The following is an 18,308-nucleotide window of genomic DNA, read 5'->3' as shown; positions in this document are numbered from 1 at the left end:
TTGAAAAATAAATTTTAAAAACTTAAAACTTAAATTTATTAAAATTTACATCATCGTAGTTTGAAAATGAAGTATCAAATATTTTAAGCTTCAATGAAAAAAGCCTAAATACATATAAATAAACTACAAAATTCTCAAATTCCCACCTTTAAGCATTTAATATAGTTTTAGTTGAGATAGTCGAACTGTTGTAAATAAAAAAGTGAAACAAAATATAAATATAGAATTAGATTATTAAAATAAAATTGGAAAAAAACATGCTTAGTCATTTTTAGTATAAATAAATACCAAAATAAAAAATCGTCGTCTTAAATTTAAGAAATTCTGTACTGAAATGTATTTTCATTACAAACTCCTGGATTATTTAGATAACGACATTTCTACCCATTAATATGTAAGTGTCAATTCAGTATTTATTTTCTGTGTAACTTTATCATGTATTGAATTCAATTGCAGATTATTAAGCAAACAAAAGAGAATGAATCTTCCACATATTTAACGATTACGTTTATTATGAAGTTTTGCATTTTATGTATGTGTTGATCTTACGACATGCTTGACTTTCCGATAAGAAAGCAATCGAATTGTCATAAATGACTCTTTTATTGACTACTTGGTAATGATATTCATCTTCTTTGAGTCTGAGCAGTCTGAGCAGAACTTGTGGCAATTACTTTGACGCAATCTGAACACGATACGAGCGAAGCGCCTGAACCACATAAGAGACGCATTAACCATATGTATGTGAGCACATATAATATGCAAATTGAATTGGGTAACGAATTGTTTTGGCCATTTAACTGCCATTATTGTCCACTGTGCGTGGTCTGGTCTGGTCTGGTCTGGTCCTGGTTTGCCTGGCCGATTTGCTGGCGAAATTATTATTCATCGCTTGTACAACGACAACAACACGATGAAGCTGACGCTGACGTTGGCGTTGACGCTGACGCTGACTGTGACGCTGAAGTTGGCGCACGAGTTAATTACGGTCCATTAGACTGCACAAGGGGTGTTTATTACCACATCAGTGGCGCCGCCGACGCCGCCGCCGACAACGCGTCGCTGCCAACGTCAGCAGGACACACGCTATGGCCATTGAAGGTGGCGGGCCGCATGATGAAAAACTAGAAAATTGTTGTTAGCTTGTTTCGTGTTTGCGGCAGCAGCTTTAACTTAGCTCTCTCACTCCCTTTCTCTGTCTTTCGATCCGTGTGCATGGACATGAAATCATTTAGAAAATCTGCTTTGACATGGAAATTGCGGCAGGCAAGAAGCAAACAGCAAGCAGCAACGTCAAACATCAGGTGGAAAAATTATTGAAAATGTTCGTGTCTCTATTTGTGTGTGACATACTTATGCATGTGTGTAGTTGTTTTTTTTTTTGGGGAGGGGGGGCACTAAGCTTCAATTGCGTCACGCAGGTTCGACGCACTTTTCGCCCAGCGATTTCTAATTGTGACGCAGGCGCGGAAGAGTTTCCAGCAACTTAGACCAAAGGCTAACGTTTGCCCCATTGTTGATGTCGACGACGACGACGACGACGACGACTGGCGACAAAAATTTATTAAAATATTACGCCAGGTTGGGCAACCAGTTGGCAGCGACAGGTGAGGAGGGAAAGGAGAAAGAGAAAGAGAAAGGGGGGAGGGGGCCACAAGGATTCGTCGTTGTGTTGTGTTTGCATAAAACTTTTTCAAACAAAACTTGGCTTTCCCCTCTGTCAAACCACCGACACCCCCCTGCAAACCCCTTCGTCCGCACTTTGCTCTGTTGCTTCCTTACGTTTTTCCTTCTCCTTTTCCGTTCTTTCTCTTTTTTTTTTGTTGTTGTGCGTTTGCCTCGCAAATTTTCAACAAATTTAGAAGAGCGGAAATTGCAAAGCATTCAGCGAGTTGAGTTGAGTTATTTGTACGAATGCGTGCAGAGGGAGGACTAGGAGGGGGTGCTTGGTGCTTGGAGGTTGGAGGTTGGGGTAAAGCAAAAAAAGGAAAAGTTTTCTACCCTCTGAGAGTTGGGCATACAGATTTTGGATCCGAAGAAGAAGAAGAAGCAGAAGAAGGAGGAGGCAACGAAGGCGTTGCAGCGTCGACAAAATAAAAAGTTTTCGCGTTGTTTACATAACAAAAGCAGCTAGAGAGCAATGTCGATGCGGGTCAGAGGAGGGGGGTGGGGAATGGGGAGGGAGTCTTCAGTCGTGGGTGGGTGGCCTGTCAATTTGTGCATTGGAATTTAACAGCATTCAGTGCCCGCTGCATGCAGCACATAAATTGAAGTTTTATTGTTGCTGCTGCTACTGGCCATAAACAAAGTAATTAAACGCAAAAGCCAAGCAGTCAACAACAACAACAGCAGCAATCATAAAATGGAACAACAACAAGATGACGCAGGCCAAACGCAATTAAAGAGTTGAGAAAATGATTTTTGTTGGCTTACCGAATCGGTTCCATCTCTGCTTTATATCACATCATGTGCCAAAAGCGTAAAAAAGCAAAGGAAAATCTGCTGCAATTGTTGCTGCATGCAAATAAACAGACTTCAGCAAACGCCGCGCTAATTGGCGCGACTGCGAAATAACGACGCTGACAGCGACGCCAGCCGCAACAGAAAGAAGGGGAGTCAAGGAGACAGAAAGACATAGAGAGAGCGCAAAGGCTGCGACTGAGGCTGCGGCTGCGACTGCGGCTGTTGACCGTTCGTTTGCCAGCGCATGTCTCTGCTTTAACTCTGTCTCTGACTGACTGAGTGACTGACAGAGACTGCCTGCTATATGTCTAAATACTATGTCTGTCTCACTATGTGTGTGCGTGCGTGCGTGCGCGTGTGTGCGTGCGTGCTTCGCCTCACTCAGAGATGGGCGCGTGACAAGATTGTGTGTCACGCATTATGGCCGCATACCGCGACTAATTGCAAGTCGTGTAAGATTTTCAATAGATATTTATTTTCCTATTAGTTTTGGCTATTTACTGTAATTCTCGAGATTAACCAAAGCTATCTAAGATACGCCTCACGCAAAAGCTTACAAATTATTTCGAAATATTATATTAAAAAAGGACTAAAGAACTCTCGCCATTTAATGTGTTATAATCATACATTCACACAAATTATTTAGATACTTATTTCTCTGAATACTTACATAAGTCCAACCAAAATATGAAAATTTTGGACCAACTCGACTAAAAGCTCTTGCTGTCGGTTATCAACAACTGTAATTAAAAACATAAAATGATCATTAGTATTAAAAATGATTTAGTTTCATGATAAATACATAAATAATTGATAAATTAGCTACAACAATAAAACATTCAGCTAAATCATATTGTAATCATAAACATGAACCATTGCCAATTATTTGGTAGTAATATTACTCTACTAATATAATCTCAAAGATATACATATTTATATTTATGAATCTATGTGTCTAACATATATGTAAATATGTACTAATTGGAAACTGTCTTGTAAACATAGCTTTAACGGCGCACTCGTTGCTGTTAATATTTTTTTATTACCAATTACACGCTCTCACAATTCTATTTAGTGCATTTTTATAGCGTATATTTGGATCAGAGCGAAATAAATTTTGCCAAGTCAAATTTCCATTTTTAATGACGTGTCGTATTTTGATTTACGTGCGTTTTCAATTTAGCGCTTAGTAATAAAAATAACTAATTCGTTTGAGCTATTCAACAAAAAACTGAAGAATTTCGATCGTGTCACGCGATCGACTCTAAATCCATTTGCAATTCGCAACGCTAGCTTACCTCTAAGGACTTTGGGTATTCACCTTGACTGACGGCTTCTAATTGACAACAAGTGTCAACTAGAAAAAGAAAGTAACAGAAAATTAAAAGTGAGACATCAAAACATAAAAGAAAACTGATATGTAAATGAATAGACACTCTTTACTCTATTTTAACTGAGAGGAATAAAAATGTAATTCAATGTGATTCAACGCAACTTATCTTTTAAAAGTGAAATGACGAAACAATTTGAATTTTATAATATTTATTATATAATTTATATACAATAAATTCGCCTAATGAATTTTTGACTTGCAATTTTTTTCTCTGTAGACGACGTTCTCATTGCTGAAGACCCTGTGGGCGTTTGCATAAGAAGTCAACATTTACACAACAATGCGAGTCTCATTATAATGTAACAAGCAGCATCATTAACTAAACTGCTGCTCGATATGAGTTCTCTCAAGCTCGTGCAAAAACATTTAAAATTCATTTTACAAACCTGAAAACTTGTCACTTTTAGTGCTATACTGATATATGTACATATATACTGCTCCAATCTGATTGCGAGAAATGACTTTATAGACTTGACTTTATGTGCTTGCTGAAGAGTTGTAAAACCTTCTTAATGCGTCGAACACTTTCTAAATAGATTTCCTCTGGTTTTAAGTGCTTTTCTAAACAATTATTTGCAGCTCTCTCTCTCTCTGCACAATTGTTAAACTTAAGACATTTTTTTAGAGATCATTTACGACAAACATAGCAAACTATCGGATTCTTGAAATCTGCAAGTGCTGCATAAACATTCTCAGTCAGTTTAGAGGGAACCTCAGTACTTCAACTGAAGTGAACTGAAACCAAAATAAGGTCCAAGTGCGGTAGGTTTGGTGCCACATAATGTGGCAGTTTTAGTATCTCAACATTCGGTTACGCGCAGCAAAAGAAAAGCTGGAAAAATGAGCAAGGTGGTGCTTGGCGTTTTCAATTTGCTTAGCACATCCGCCCGCCACTGATTGAGGCGCAGCTCTGGCCAAAAAGCTGAAATGGCTTCTGCAACGCGCTGTGTTGCAGGTAAAAATGGCAGCGCATATAAATATAACGAAGCAGCAACGAACGAAGCAACTTCCCGGAATGATTTAAATGCAAAGTGTACATTTTAACACGCGGCTGGCTGCCAATGACAAGACTCACAGACTCACACCTCGCACTCAACTCTCACTCAGTCACTCGCTGCTGCTGCAAGACATTGCTGCAAATGAAGCAATTGCACCGCAGCAACCAGGCGCGGCAGAAGCAGCACCAACAATAATAACAACAGCAACAACTATAAAAATGAAGTAATATGCGCGGCAAAAGTAAGAGAAAAAAAGAAGGAAGAATAAAAACTACTTCTTCGCTCTGGACTGATGAGGAAAGAGGGAAGGAGACAGGCAGCAGCATAGTGGATGTGGCGTCAGTGCAGGGCGACGCCACAACAAAACATAAATTCCAATGAAATAAGTTGATTTATGCTGCTGCGCGCGCCGTGAGCTGACAGCAAGCAACCAGCAAAGCAGCAAAGCAACAGCAGCAGCAACAGAGTTCCAGGGCCTAGGGCCTCCATAAGAAGAACATCCATCTGGCTAGGGCAGACTGCCAGGGTGCCAGTGCCGAGGCACAGCTCATATGCCATATTTTCCATATACATGCATATATATATATACATATATATACGATATATACTACTCACAACTCGCACTTGAGCAACGATGCGCTGAACGTTGACGTGCGGCATGCAAAGTCAAAAATAACTAAAAACAAAAACAATAAGAAAAAGAAACAAAAACTAAGGGAACTTTTTTTTCGCCTGCGCTACTCTCTAGGTGTTGCAGGGAGGCGGGGGCGTGGCACTTGGCGTTGATTGAATTATATTTTGTGCAGCGGATAGCATAAAAATCAAATGTGTGCTCTCCACCCTTTCCTGCTGTTGCTCACTCAGTCGACTCCATCCTGGTTGTTGCCGCCTTTGCACAATCAAAAAGCTCATAGTTCAGCGATGGGCACGTGACAAATTAATCATGCCACGTTAATCACGAAGATGACGCCAGCGAAGTTGTGCAGCACGAGTGACAGAAACAATTCCAGCAAACTAGCAAACAAACACAATTAAGAAAGCAGCAGCGGAGTAGTATGATCAACTGTAAAATACTCGCCAACTATGTTAAATGTAAGCAAAACAGTAAAAATATACCAAATAATTATACCAATATATAGTAAAATATAACAAAACGTGCCCTTTGTATGTAGATATACTACTTATGTAAAATATACCAAATTGGGTTGTCAATATATTCAAAAATATACCAAAAGTTACAGTTCGTATGTAGATGTACTAAACTCATAGAATATAAATTAAATGGAAATTAATTAAATTAAAAATTTTCTTGAACAAGATTTTAAGATTTTTATATGATCAAAGCCAATTTTTTGAGGAATCCTAAAGATGTTATTTAATTTACTCTTTCCCTTTGAAATCTCGTTTCTGTTACTTACATTTCCTGTCGGGTATAAAAGGCAAACTTTGGTTCTTTCTTTTTTAATTACACAATGGATTTTCGACTACGAAGTAAATTAAAGCTTGTTTTTAGAGTGAAAGATAAGATAAAGTAATTAAAGTAGTTGAGCCATAAATTGGCCTCAATTGCATCATAAAATTTACCAAAATAGTTCAATTCTAGGTTGCAATTAATACTCAACAAATATTCTTTTACGCTTTTCGCTGCATTTGTTTAGTTTGTAAACGGCGTCCATCAATCGCATCACGCTGCCATCGTTAGGCATATTTCAAAAATCATCACTTGCTCGTGGCCCACGCGTTGTATACGCAATCTGTTTGGGTCTAGCATTTTTTATGAGGGGTCTTCAAAAACCAAGAGAAGAAGAAGAATAAGAAAAAATGATGCTGCTTGCAAGTGTAAATCATGAAATTATAAGCCATTTAATTAGCTGCCTTGATGTTGAAATATGGTATGCTGATATATAGAGTAGACTTATTTTCAAGTTGCTGAAAGCCATTTCCCACTGGGGTCGGGGTCGGGTTCGGTTCGGATTCGGATTTGCTTTCTGGTCTGGACTCGAACATATGTTGAACTAATTTAAAAGCGACCAGGGGTCAAAATGCATTTTGCTCATTAGACAGGGCGCGCTTTGATGTTTCGAGTTGTTGTTGTTCTTGTGGGACCCTCGATGGAAATTAGAAATGCGAGCGAACGTTCATTTCATTTTCATTTTCAATTCAAAAGTGATTTGCATACCGCCTGCTTCACCTATGCCGCCCCGAAAGCAACTTGTTAGTGTTGTGAACACACAGAAAAAGGCAGAGCGAGTCCGAGTTATGGCCACGTTGCTCAGCTGCTGGCCTCGTTGTCATAAATTCTTAACGTGGCTCCCAATCAACTTGCCAACCATGTCGCGCAGTCGCAGTCGCAGACTGTATTCTGTATTTGTGAGGCGGCTTTATTTAACTCTGCTCAACTGTCAACCGTCAACTTTATTTCTGTTTTTGGTTTTTTTCATCATCGTCGAGGCGTGCTGCATGCACCTGCGCGATAAGATAAGATGTGTGGCACAAGGGCGCTGCCCCATCAGGCACATCATGTTGTCAGCGGCATTCTCTCTGCTTTCGGGTGTCTCCAATCTGCGGTGGCATGCGGCTTGTAAGTAGCATGCCTTTGTTGTTGATGTTGCTGTTAATGTTAATGTTGTTATTGTGTCCACCGGGGTAATTGCACAGAAGTGTGTGTTGTGCTGTGTGCGGTGGGAGGAAGTTTTTGCTGCTTCTTGGAAAATGTTAGTCAAGGGAATTGTAAAGAAGAAAAGAATTATGAAATTCAGTGCCGGGCTAGGCAAATAGAAAATTCTAAGAGGGTTGCGAAACATTAAAGGAGCAACCTGCTTAAAGTATCCTGCAGAACATTTTATAGTTACTTCCCTTTCGGATAGGGATATGAGTTCACAAAAGAGGAGCAGACAAAAAAGGGTTAAATACATTTTGGATTTAATCTCAATACATCAATCAAAAGGTAATTTGAAGTGGTCTAGCACTCTGATAATTGTCAGTTGTTTTCGTGCATTTTATCTGATCGGCCAGCTAACTAAAACTTTCACCAATAAGCTAATGACCTCTACTATTCATAACTATAATTGCTGCTGAACTTTGGGACTCACTTCAAAGAGAGAGGGAGAAAGGGAGCGAAGTTTTGAACCCGTGTAATTACGAATATGCATTCTGGCTGAAACATTTTCACGCAACATTTTCAGCTAAGTGCAAGGTGTAATGTGGCCCAAGCACTTTTCATATTACTCAGCGCTTTTCCGCCAAGTGCCGAATGAGAGAGAGAGAGAGAGAGAGAGAGAGAGAGAGATGCAGGAGATTCCCAATCACAGTGCCTCAGTGCTTGTACTCGTGCTTGTTTATGGGGACTGTCGCGTCATCCTTAATGTTTTAATTTTGAGCCATTAACAGCTGCATATTTCGTCTGGGCTGACATATGCCACAACACAGCGAGGGGGGAGAGAAAAAAAGGGAGAGGGGGTGTCTACAACTCATGTACATCATTTCGACATTTGCCAACATGCATTAAACAGCAGCAACTCAAACTCGGAAACAATGCCATTAGATATATCGCGTCGAACAACGCCCATTTTTTGCACATTTTTGGTTCTCCTTGATGTATTCAAAGGCTCAATGCACACCCTCGCAATTGGAAGCAGAGTCACACACACACACACACACAAACACACATACATACATATATAGGAATATACACACGTCACTTTTCAACCCCTAACGTGGGCATCTTCGCTCAACCCCCTCCTTGGTATCTCAGTCTATGTTCGACGGCGCAGCAAAAATTAAAAGCATTAAAAATGCCCAAGGCACAAAAGGTAAAAGACTGTTTCGACTAAGCGGGGTGCTGCGGGAAGCGGCGAGCGGGAAGTTTGATTGCTTATAGCTGGAGCAGGGGATGACATTGAAGGTGGGGCGAAGGAGACACGAGTTGGAGGTGGAGCTGAAGCTGAAGCTGAGACCGAGGTGTTGCCGCTGCAATAGCTTGGCCCAAAAAAGACAAAACAATAGGAACAAATCTGCAAAGTTGATTAACTATAAGATACCGATCGATGAGATCTTTTTATCAGAACTTTGATATACCCCGAATATGTATACATAAAGTAACCAAATTGATTCGTCTTTTTTTTTAGAATAGCTTCTATAGTATAAAATGATGGGTACAAAACAAGTGAGTTTTAGAAAATAGAAACAAATATATGCTTAAAGTTTATTACCAGATCGTGTACTAAATTTCAGATGTATATATTATTGTATCTATACAGATTTTCGTTATATGCACATTTGAACACAATACTGATTGGCCTTCAGCATTAACCATTTTAATAAATAAAATAGGTAGATATATCATTCGATCAGAAACTAACCAGATTCCTCATTCTCTTTGAGAGAACCCATAGCACGATTTACCCTTTTCCCTTAGCCTTCAACATTAAACACTTTAATAAATAAAGTAACTAAGATCTAGAAGATCGAAAGATTAAACAAATTTTTCTATATACCTCAAGAAAATGTGTTATTCGATCAGAACTACACCCTTTAGAGAACTCGTAGCACGTTTCACCCTTTTCGCTTAGCTCAAACGCAGGGTATGAATGAAAACCAAAAGACTATCCCAGTTATCGAGCCACATAACGGTTTTCTCCCGCAACGCCGCAACGCAGCAGCAACAACAAAAACAACAACAACAAATCGTTGTGGACTTTTATGAGTTTCCTCAGCTCTCCACCCCTCAGCGTTGGCCACCTTTATCACTACTCCGCCGTGAATTCCTTGTCCCTTTCCTGTGGCAATATTTGTCTTCTGACAGGCAGCAAACAGATTGTGTTTGCCCTGTGAATCAGTTGGGGTTGTTGCATCTGATCATCACACATATATGTTACGCCTGACGATGATGGTGGCGATGACGATGGCGATGGTGGTGGCTGGGATTGGAACTGCGACTCAGACCAGAACGAGACTGGATGCAGTGCGTGCGGCCGCAATAATTGTGCTGAATTTCGTTAGGGCGTAGCGAAGCGGCTGTAATTTAATTTAAACGACACTTCACTTGCAATTTCGAGTTAAGAACTCAAAAACCGAAACGCTTGCAGCAACCCTGCATTATGGCACGCCCCTACCCGACTACCGAATACAACAACAACCTCCTCCTCCCCCTCCTCTTGCCCCGACTCCTCGACTGATTGAGTGACAATTGCCCTGCCGAGGAACTAATGAGACACATTTAACGATGCATTTGCGGAGACTTTCAGTTTGGCGAAGCGCATCCGACGTTTTTAATAACTATTGCAAAGTGAACCGGAAATATCAGGCAGGGTCATTCCATTCACAATACACCAACAAGCAGGGGTAACCTCGTATACCTCGTATACATATATAAATATCTGAGTAGAATGTACCTCGACTAGACTCGCCTCGACCTATTTGCCTTTGGCTTTTATTGCACCGGGAACGGGAAAGGGAACGGGGAATGCGAACGGGGCGCTGGCCAGCAAGGGACAACCAGGGCAATCGAATGGAACGTAGAATGGAACGTAGGCCCAAAAATAAATAAACAACCACCGTGTGACTATGACTGTGACTGAGACTGAGAGATGCGGTGTTTTGGTGTTGAGGGCATTGCGCCCTTTAGCTTTAGCTTTGGCTGCTTAGCGTTTAACTATTTTTGTTGTCGCTGCTCCTCCGAAATTGTTATAAGGTCGATTTGTCCAAGTTGATAGTTTTTTTGCTTCTTTCTTTTTGTTTTACGGCCTTATCGGAGAAAGAGAGACAGAGAGACCTTAAAAGACCGTGTCAGAGATAAGCTAGCTGTAAGCTTTCGTTGTTTGCTCTACTTACACTCTCTCTATCTTTCTATCTCTGTCACACACACACACACACACACACATGTATGCACATAAATTATTATTATTGATTTCATTGGGGGTTTCGATAAAGTGCATTGAAATGAGACCCTAAAGAACTATTGCCTACGTTTCCGGTGTTTGCTTTTTTTATGATTTGTTGATTTGTTGGAGGGGAGCAACAGCAGGAGCACGGGGAGCATTTATATAAAAGTTCGATCGACAATTGCCTGGGAAAAGTTGCCGTGATAAGCTTGCAGCTATGATTAGACATGCCCATCAAGTAAATATAATTGTGTATTTATAGCTCCAAAGGGTAGAGCAAGGCAAACAGTTCAGTTATCCACACGATACACTTGGATTAATGCCAAGTGTAACTGCACGTCAAAAATACATAAACATTATGTGCTTACTATTCTGCAAATAGTTGGCTGAGACTAATAAAAATCATGTGGCCATGGATAGCTCGAAAATGTAATAACAGTTATAAGCATAAAACTTATGTATCTTTGCTTATGAATAATTGAAATATATATGCAATAATTAAATTCATTAATCTATGAGATCTTCGTATCTGATGCTGGATAACAATTAAAGATAGAATCTTATTGATTGTCTCACAAATGTTTATAAGTAAAACCAAATCAATGCAAATAGCATTTCAAAATCACAAATACATAATAAACCATTTGACATCAGATAAAAAATATACCAGATTATCTAGCCAAATAATAATCTTCTTCTTAATTGTTGAGAACTGTGTGCTATCACATATAAAATAATAATTTAGACGAGAGCAACAATTTTATAATTATTTATGTGATTATAACCATTTAAGTGAGTGTTCAATCAAGATTAAGCTTAATTATAAAAACCTTTGCAATAAAATACTATAAAATGATGGCATTAAAATACCGTAAATAAAATCAATTTCCAATTTTTATTTACGACATTCGAGTGTCACGAATCTAGACATTAAATACTATTTAGATGCAATTCTTACATCAGCTTAAAGCTCATTAAGTTATTGCATTCATAAAGTTCTAACATCTTTCGACTCTTTAAGCAGCTTAAAGTTGCATCTAAAGAACTTTCACTGGCTGAAGGCTTCTCTTTTCATTGAATGTGGGATTTGGGATTCCATTTGGACGCACAATTTATGTGAGCTTTCAATTTCGAATTGTATAAATAAACAACTATTAGCGGCACCGAAATGCGACATAATTGTGCCGTAATCCTAACTAATGAACCGACACAAAATACAAAATCTTTGCCATACAAAATGAAAGAAATATTCATTCAAAGCACCAAAGAAAATGAAAATGCAAAGCAGCTCCAAAGGCGGAGAGACCACCAGGTGTCGATATCTCACGGTTCACAATTCCTTCTCCACCACAACCACAACCACAGCCTAAACCTCAACCTCAACCTCGACTAGAGCTTCAGCTTCAGGTTCAGCTTCAGCTTTAGCAACTCCACAACATTTTCTCCGCCGTCGCCACCTCCACCTCCACGTCTTTGGCCGTGATGTCTTCCGAACACCATCAAAAATCAACAAATAAATAGAAACATTTGTTGGCCATCGAATTAAAATGCAAATCAAACAAGCCCGTAAAATTGAAAATATTTAATTAAAACGATGCGACATATTTGAAAATGAGGCGCAAGTTCTCAATGTTGTAGTTGTTGTTGTTGTTGTTGTCGTTGGATTGGACCCCGCCGGACTTTCCACGCTTTCACAGAGTCGAGACACTCAGACTGCGACCGTGGGCTGTTGATTTTTCTTGTCATTGCCGTTGTTGTGGTTTTTTTCTTTGCAGCTAACTGCTTACAGCCAAAATATTTGGTCTCTCCACCTCAACAAATACAACTGACTGCGCCCCTTCCTCACACACTCTACCAAATGAGATACATTCGATTTGTCGAAACAAATATTTGAAAATATTATATTATTTCCCAGCACAGTTGACACAAATATCGGACATCAATGTTGCCTTCAATTCATTTAAATTAAATTGCTGTACAACATATTTTTTATTGTTAACTGTTGCATATATGAATTTGTAAATAAAGATAGTTGTCAATACTTTAAATTTAGAATAAATTTTAGATTCTTCCAAATCGAGTGAAGTATTTGAATTTCGAATTTTTGATATTTTTTTATTGTTAACTATTGCGTATAAATATAAAGATTATTTAATTTCGCATATTTAAAATTCAAACTTATTTCATTTATTCAGAACTTATTAAGTTATATATGGAGAATATTATTTAGAATATATTTTAGATTCTTCGACATCGAGTTAGAGTATTTGAAATTCAACATTTTCTTGACTGCTTTCATTCTTATTGGAGTTTTTATGTAGACACCAACTGATGTAGCAACTGGGGACAACAAGAGGAGAACAGAGAGCGACAATGTGACAACAACAACAACAACAATGACAATGGCAACGACAACAACAATAAGCTGAGAAAATAGTCAGGCGTTTTATTGCAGCATCACGTCTACCGGATGCCTGCAATATATCAACTAAGAGGCTGAGTCGAAGTCGGTGTCTGGAATTGGAATTGGAATTGGAAGTGGAGCTATATAGAACAACATGCAACAACATAGGTATGGGGAATTGGGTTGGATCTGTCGTCTGTCAGGCCGTCTGTCTTACTTTTAATAATTCCGCCAATGCCCAGCGCAGAGAAGCGGACAGCAACAGTCACCTACACACAACAAATGACAACAATAACAATAGCGCTGGCTTTGGCTTTAGTTCCCTCTCTGCACCTCTCCCTTTCCTTCCTTAGGCAATTGCAATCTGCTGGACACTTTGTAGTCTGGACAGCGTCTCTCTTTCTCTATCCCCGTCCGTCTCTCTGAGTATCTGTCATTATTGTGCAGCGAGGCATAGAAATTTACGTACCCCGCTCCCATTCAGTTAACAACTATCCATCCATCCACCATTCAGTCGCAGCATTCGTCCAACTGAACGTCGACGTTAATTATGGGAAGATTTTGAACGTACAAATGAGTTGAGGAACTTTTGTCAGCCTAATGATGGGCAGCGCCTCAATGGGTCTCAATGCTTGGTTAGCTACCAAATTTATAGAGTAGTTTTGTTGTGGGGGGAAACAACGAAAGAATGCAAATGGAAGACAACAAGAAGAAGAAGAAGAACAACAACAACAACAAACAATAAGAAATAAAGTAAATTGGTTTATTACATTTTTTCATTAGGCAGACCGAGCAAAGCATGAGAAAACGAACCTCGAGCTGGATCAGAGGAGAAGCGCAGCGGATGCGGAAGAGCATGAAGCCGTCGACTTCAAGTCCAGCAAATCAACGACAATCAAATAAAGTTTAAATACATATTTTTATTTCATTACACACTTCAGTCAGAGCGGCTCGAGACGTGGGAGACGAGAGCTTTACTCCATCCATTGTTAAGAGATTTTCAACAGGCAATGATAATGATGATGACGATGACGATGACGATGTCGGTGACGGTGACGGTGACGATGATAATAATGATGATAAGAATGAGGCGACCATGTCTCGAGTCTATGGCCGTGCCAAGTGCTAACGATTTGGCAATGGACACAAAGATGTCTGTCGCGCGAAAAAAAAGTTGAAAAAAAAACGCAACTAAAAAGCTAAAAAGTCCCTAGCAACAAAGCAACGAGGCATCGAGACAGTGTTGCCTTAGTTGCAGAAACTAGGGATGAGCGATCGTCGTGATCGCGATGCAGAGCGTGAGTGACGAAAATTAAAGAGGAGACTAAAGTGAAGAAATAAACCACATTAAAGGATGGTGAGAAATTGAAGTGATAATATAAAAGTAGAATATATATAGATATAAACATTATTTATTTATTTATTTTTAATTATAGCTTAGAATTAATTCTACAGAGCAATTGAGACATTTAGGCTGAGATATAAATATAGATAGATGAGATATATAATATGGTTTTGTATAGAAATCTAGCTTAGCAAATACAAATAGATAAAATCGCAAAAAACTTAAATGAAAATGAGTTAAAAATTAAATACAATATTTTGTATAATCTAATATTTTATATATATTCTTTAAGAATCTAATTTAAACCTCATATGAATTTCATAAATTACTTAACTTGGTTTTTTACGAAGATTTATATTGAACATTTTATTTAATATTCATTCCTTATAATCCTAATTTAGTAATGTCAAGAATTCGTTTTCTTTTCCAAATTTAATAGTTAATACTTTATTTAATATTCATTCCTTACGATCCTAATTTAATAATGTCAAGAATTCGCAAGCACCTATAAATTGCGATAAATGTAATCTACGATTATTTATGTGCGAAACTATGCATTATAAATAACAATTCAGTTAAACCACACACAGTAGAAATAACCTAACATATGTTATCATAAATAACAATTATTGTAAACAAGATTTTTTTCGGTTCGCTTGGTCCAGTTGTTGCCCGCGGGAGTGAAGAAGGATTAGCCTGTCACGTGACCATCTCCAGCTGGCAATTGCGAATTGTGGCTACAGGTTTTCTTGATATTTCGCTCTTTGCTTCGCTTCGCTTAGTATTTTTTTCTTCTTTTTTTGTGGATTTGGCTTTAGCTGTTGCTGTTGCTGTGGCTGTGACTGTGGCTGGTGCTGCGACTGACCAAAGCGATGGATTCGACGGGAGTCGAGACTAGCCTCTGACACCGACACCCGACGACGACGATGCGAATGAAGCGCAACAACAACAATGTAACTTGTTGTAACAGCAACAGCAACAACAACAGCAACAACAGCGACACCAAGACCAAGAGCAGTCAGACTTGGTACGATGTTGGTATAAATTCTCGCCTTTCATTTTGGCGAGTAGTCACGATTTATGCGAAATCATTATAGGTGAGTTTTTAGTATTTACGACGCGACTTTTATCTACAGGAAGAAGACACTATACAGCCAGCAAATACATATGTATATATACATATATATTTATATATATATTGTAGTGTAGAGTGTACACTATAATTGCAGTTGAGTCAATTAAATACATAGATTGCGGCATGTCGATAAGACATTAACCTTCCCCTCGGATCAAGCTCAATCTCGTTGTTGCTTGTGCCTGGTTTGCTGGTTGCTTCGTTTCGTTTCGTTTCGTTTTGGCATTTTCTTCCTACAAAATGGCAGGTCATTTCACTTAGTCAAAAGTGAGGGCCAGGCCAGAAAGAAAGGCCAGTGTTTTGCTCTGTGTACGTGGCTGCAGCCAAGAGGCATGCCCCAGTCTCTGCCTCTGTCTCTGCCTCTGCATCTGTCGCTGTATCGCAACAATTTATGAAGACATGAAATGACTTTGATGTTTAGCTGCTGCACTAGCTGACTGGGAAATGGGAATCGCGTATTACCCTATAGAGGAAGACCCTCTCCATTCCTCTCCATCCCTCTTCAGAGCCACTTCATGACTTGCAAAAGCAACGTTAACTTAACTCAACTTTAACTTTACAAAACAAAATTCAGCAATTTGTAATTGACAAACTGCTCGACGCGACTTTGGCGAAAGGTAAACAGAGTGAAACGACACGAAAACGATTGAATCTTAGATAACTATATAATTGTCCCGCTCGCTGAATTGAGTTTTGTCTTCTGCCACAAAGTTCTGGGCCAAAGAAAAAGATGCACAAGACCAGGTAAAATACTTTGACGATGACGCACTTTTTGCTCGCTCTTCACAAATAATCAAAGTCATTCCATTTAAGGATTCTCCATACTTATCATATGACAATTCGGTTTCAGCCCGTTTAAGATTTGCATCATGTCAATTCAAGAAGTTCAAGATATCTTTCAATACAATCGTGTTTCTTACACACTCGATTTTTGGCTCACATTCAGGTTTTTCTTTAATCAACTGGTTTTACAGTTGTTTTGCTTGAATTATCGATGTTTTTCAATAGTTCATTAGGCAACAATTTGGCAACAGTTTTTGAAAATTGTGAAATAAGAAATTACATAAACAAGAATTAAAGACGTGAATAATTTAATATCATATATACGACACTTTAAGTTATGGCTGAAAATCTAGTATATTTTGAATGCAGTACTAGATCGATATACCAAATATACCATTCTGTATATTTTAGTATTTTTATGGTATACTAATTCATATATTTTTAGAAAATGATTTTATTGAATAGGAATGTATCGCATGTATCATGTTATTATTACAAATTTGGTAAGCTATTCATTTGTATCTATTTATTTTGCCTATCTACCATATATGTATATTATATTAATATTATTGTATCTTTCTTAGACGATTGTCTGTTTAAGTTTTATACGTATAGTAAAATACAAAATACTGAGCACTAAGTCGATAAGAACTTTTTCCTCGCCTTCGTTTTTGCATTAACCATTGGCACCTCTCTTCACTGTTGACCATGTTGTGACACCTGCCACCTGGCATAAGCAAGACTTTCACTACAAACAACAACGAACAGTGAATAGGGGAACTAACCTTAATACTCAGAAATAAAAACACTTCGCACCCAGTCTGTCCATCAATGGACGGCCTAATACCATCGCCATCGCCATCTTCATCGACATCGGCATCGACATCATCAGTGTATGTAATCAACACTTTTATGTGATCCAAATCCAATTCACAACTAATTACAAGCCTCGATGGCTGCCTCGAACCGTCGAACAATTAACAACGGCATTAAACGCGCGTTGAAGAAGCAAATGAACCGATTGCGATGCCATTTTGGATTGTTTATGTTACTTGGCTGCAAGAGGAAAACAACGAAAAACCAAAGACTCGTATATAAAGTTTTCTATCGATTGGTTTATAGCACTCTCTGCTTTTGTTTTCTTATGGCCGATTTGCTCAAATAAAATTGAAACTAAATCGATTCTACTACATTCCAAATAGAGACGTAAATCAATGACTAGATGAATCTTCAAATCACTCTGAAGTGCTTGTACTCCAAAAAGGTTTTCCCAACGACTCTAAAGCTCTCTAAGCTGCCAATAAATTATATAACATGGTATAACATATTAACAATGAAGAGAGTGATAAATTTTCTTCTTAACTAATTTGCATGTTTTCCGTCATAAAAGAACCTTGCGAATTGGGTTGCAAATAATTGTTTTCGATATGCTTATAAGAAATTAGGATAGCAAATTGAACAAGAAATATCTATTGGGTTCAACATAATGAGTTTAATAACTCTTTCATCGTGGTACATTCAATAATATACTGCATTAAACGTAAACTGATAAAATTGAAATATATTTTAAAACTTTTGATTGAAATTGTCTTAGAAATAAACAATTTCTGATGATTTAATAATAATATCGTTAATCACATATAGATGTTTTTTAATCCTTATATAATAGGATTGTTTTTTTTTCTTGAAATGGAATTTAGTAGCTTATTAAATTTATTAAAATAGTAGATAAATAATTACTTTGAAAGAGATTGTAAGAGATTTATCAACATATCTCTTACATTAGTAAAAAAAATTAATAAAATAAATTATGGAGCCGAAGTCATAAGTTAAAGCTCATTAACTAATAATATGTTTGTATATTTTATAAAACATAATAATGTAAATAAATAAAATTAAGTAATC

The 18,308-nt window shown here is 38.1% G+C and overlaps 1 protein-coding gene and 1 long non-coding RNA gene across 4 annotated transcripts in view; one reads left to right on the top strand and one right to left on the bottom strand.

Annotated features, from left to right (window-relative positions):
* The window catches only part of LOC133845931 (sodium-dependent transporter bedraggled), a 46,271-nt gene that overhangs the window by 13,554 nt on the left and 14,409 nt on the right, over positions 1 to 18,308 (bottom strand). For all 3 annotated transcript variants that reach the window (XM_062280592.1, XM_062280593.1, XM_062280591.1), the window contains one exon: positions 3,134 to 3,203. The gene's annotated coding sequence lies outside the window, so the exon portion shown is untranslated. The remainder of the gene's footprint in view (positions 1 to 3,133; positions 3,204 to 18,308) is intronic.
* LOC133844087 (uncharacterized) lies at positions 12,948 to 14,497 on the top strand. Its single transcript, XR_009894566.1, has 3 exons — positions 12,948 to 12,999; positions 13,058 to 13,308; positions 13,924 to 14,497. It is a non-coding gene; the product is annotated as an uncharacterized LOC133844087 (long non-coding RNA).

The sequence above is a fragment of the Drosophila sulfurigaster genome, chromosome 3, assembly GCF_023558435.1.
Source record: "Drosophila sulfurigaster albostrigata strain 15112-1811.04 chromosome 3, ASM2355843v2, whole genome shotgun sequence".
Taxonomy (NCBI): domain Eukaryota; kingdom Metazoa; phylum Arthropoda; class Insecta; order Diptera; family Drosophilidae; genus Drosophila; species Drosophila sulfurigaster.
Note: the sequence above shows the minus strand (reverse complement) of the source record. Positions and strands in the feature narration are given on the sequence as shown.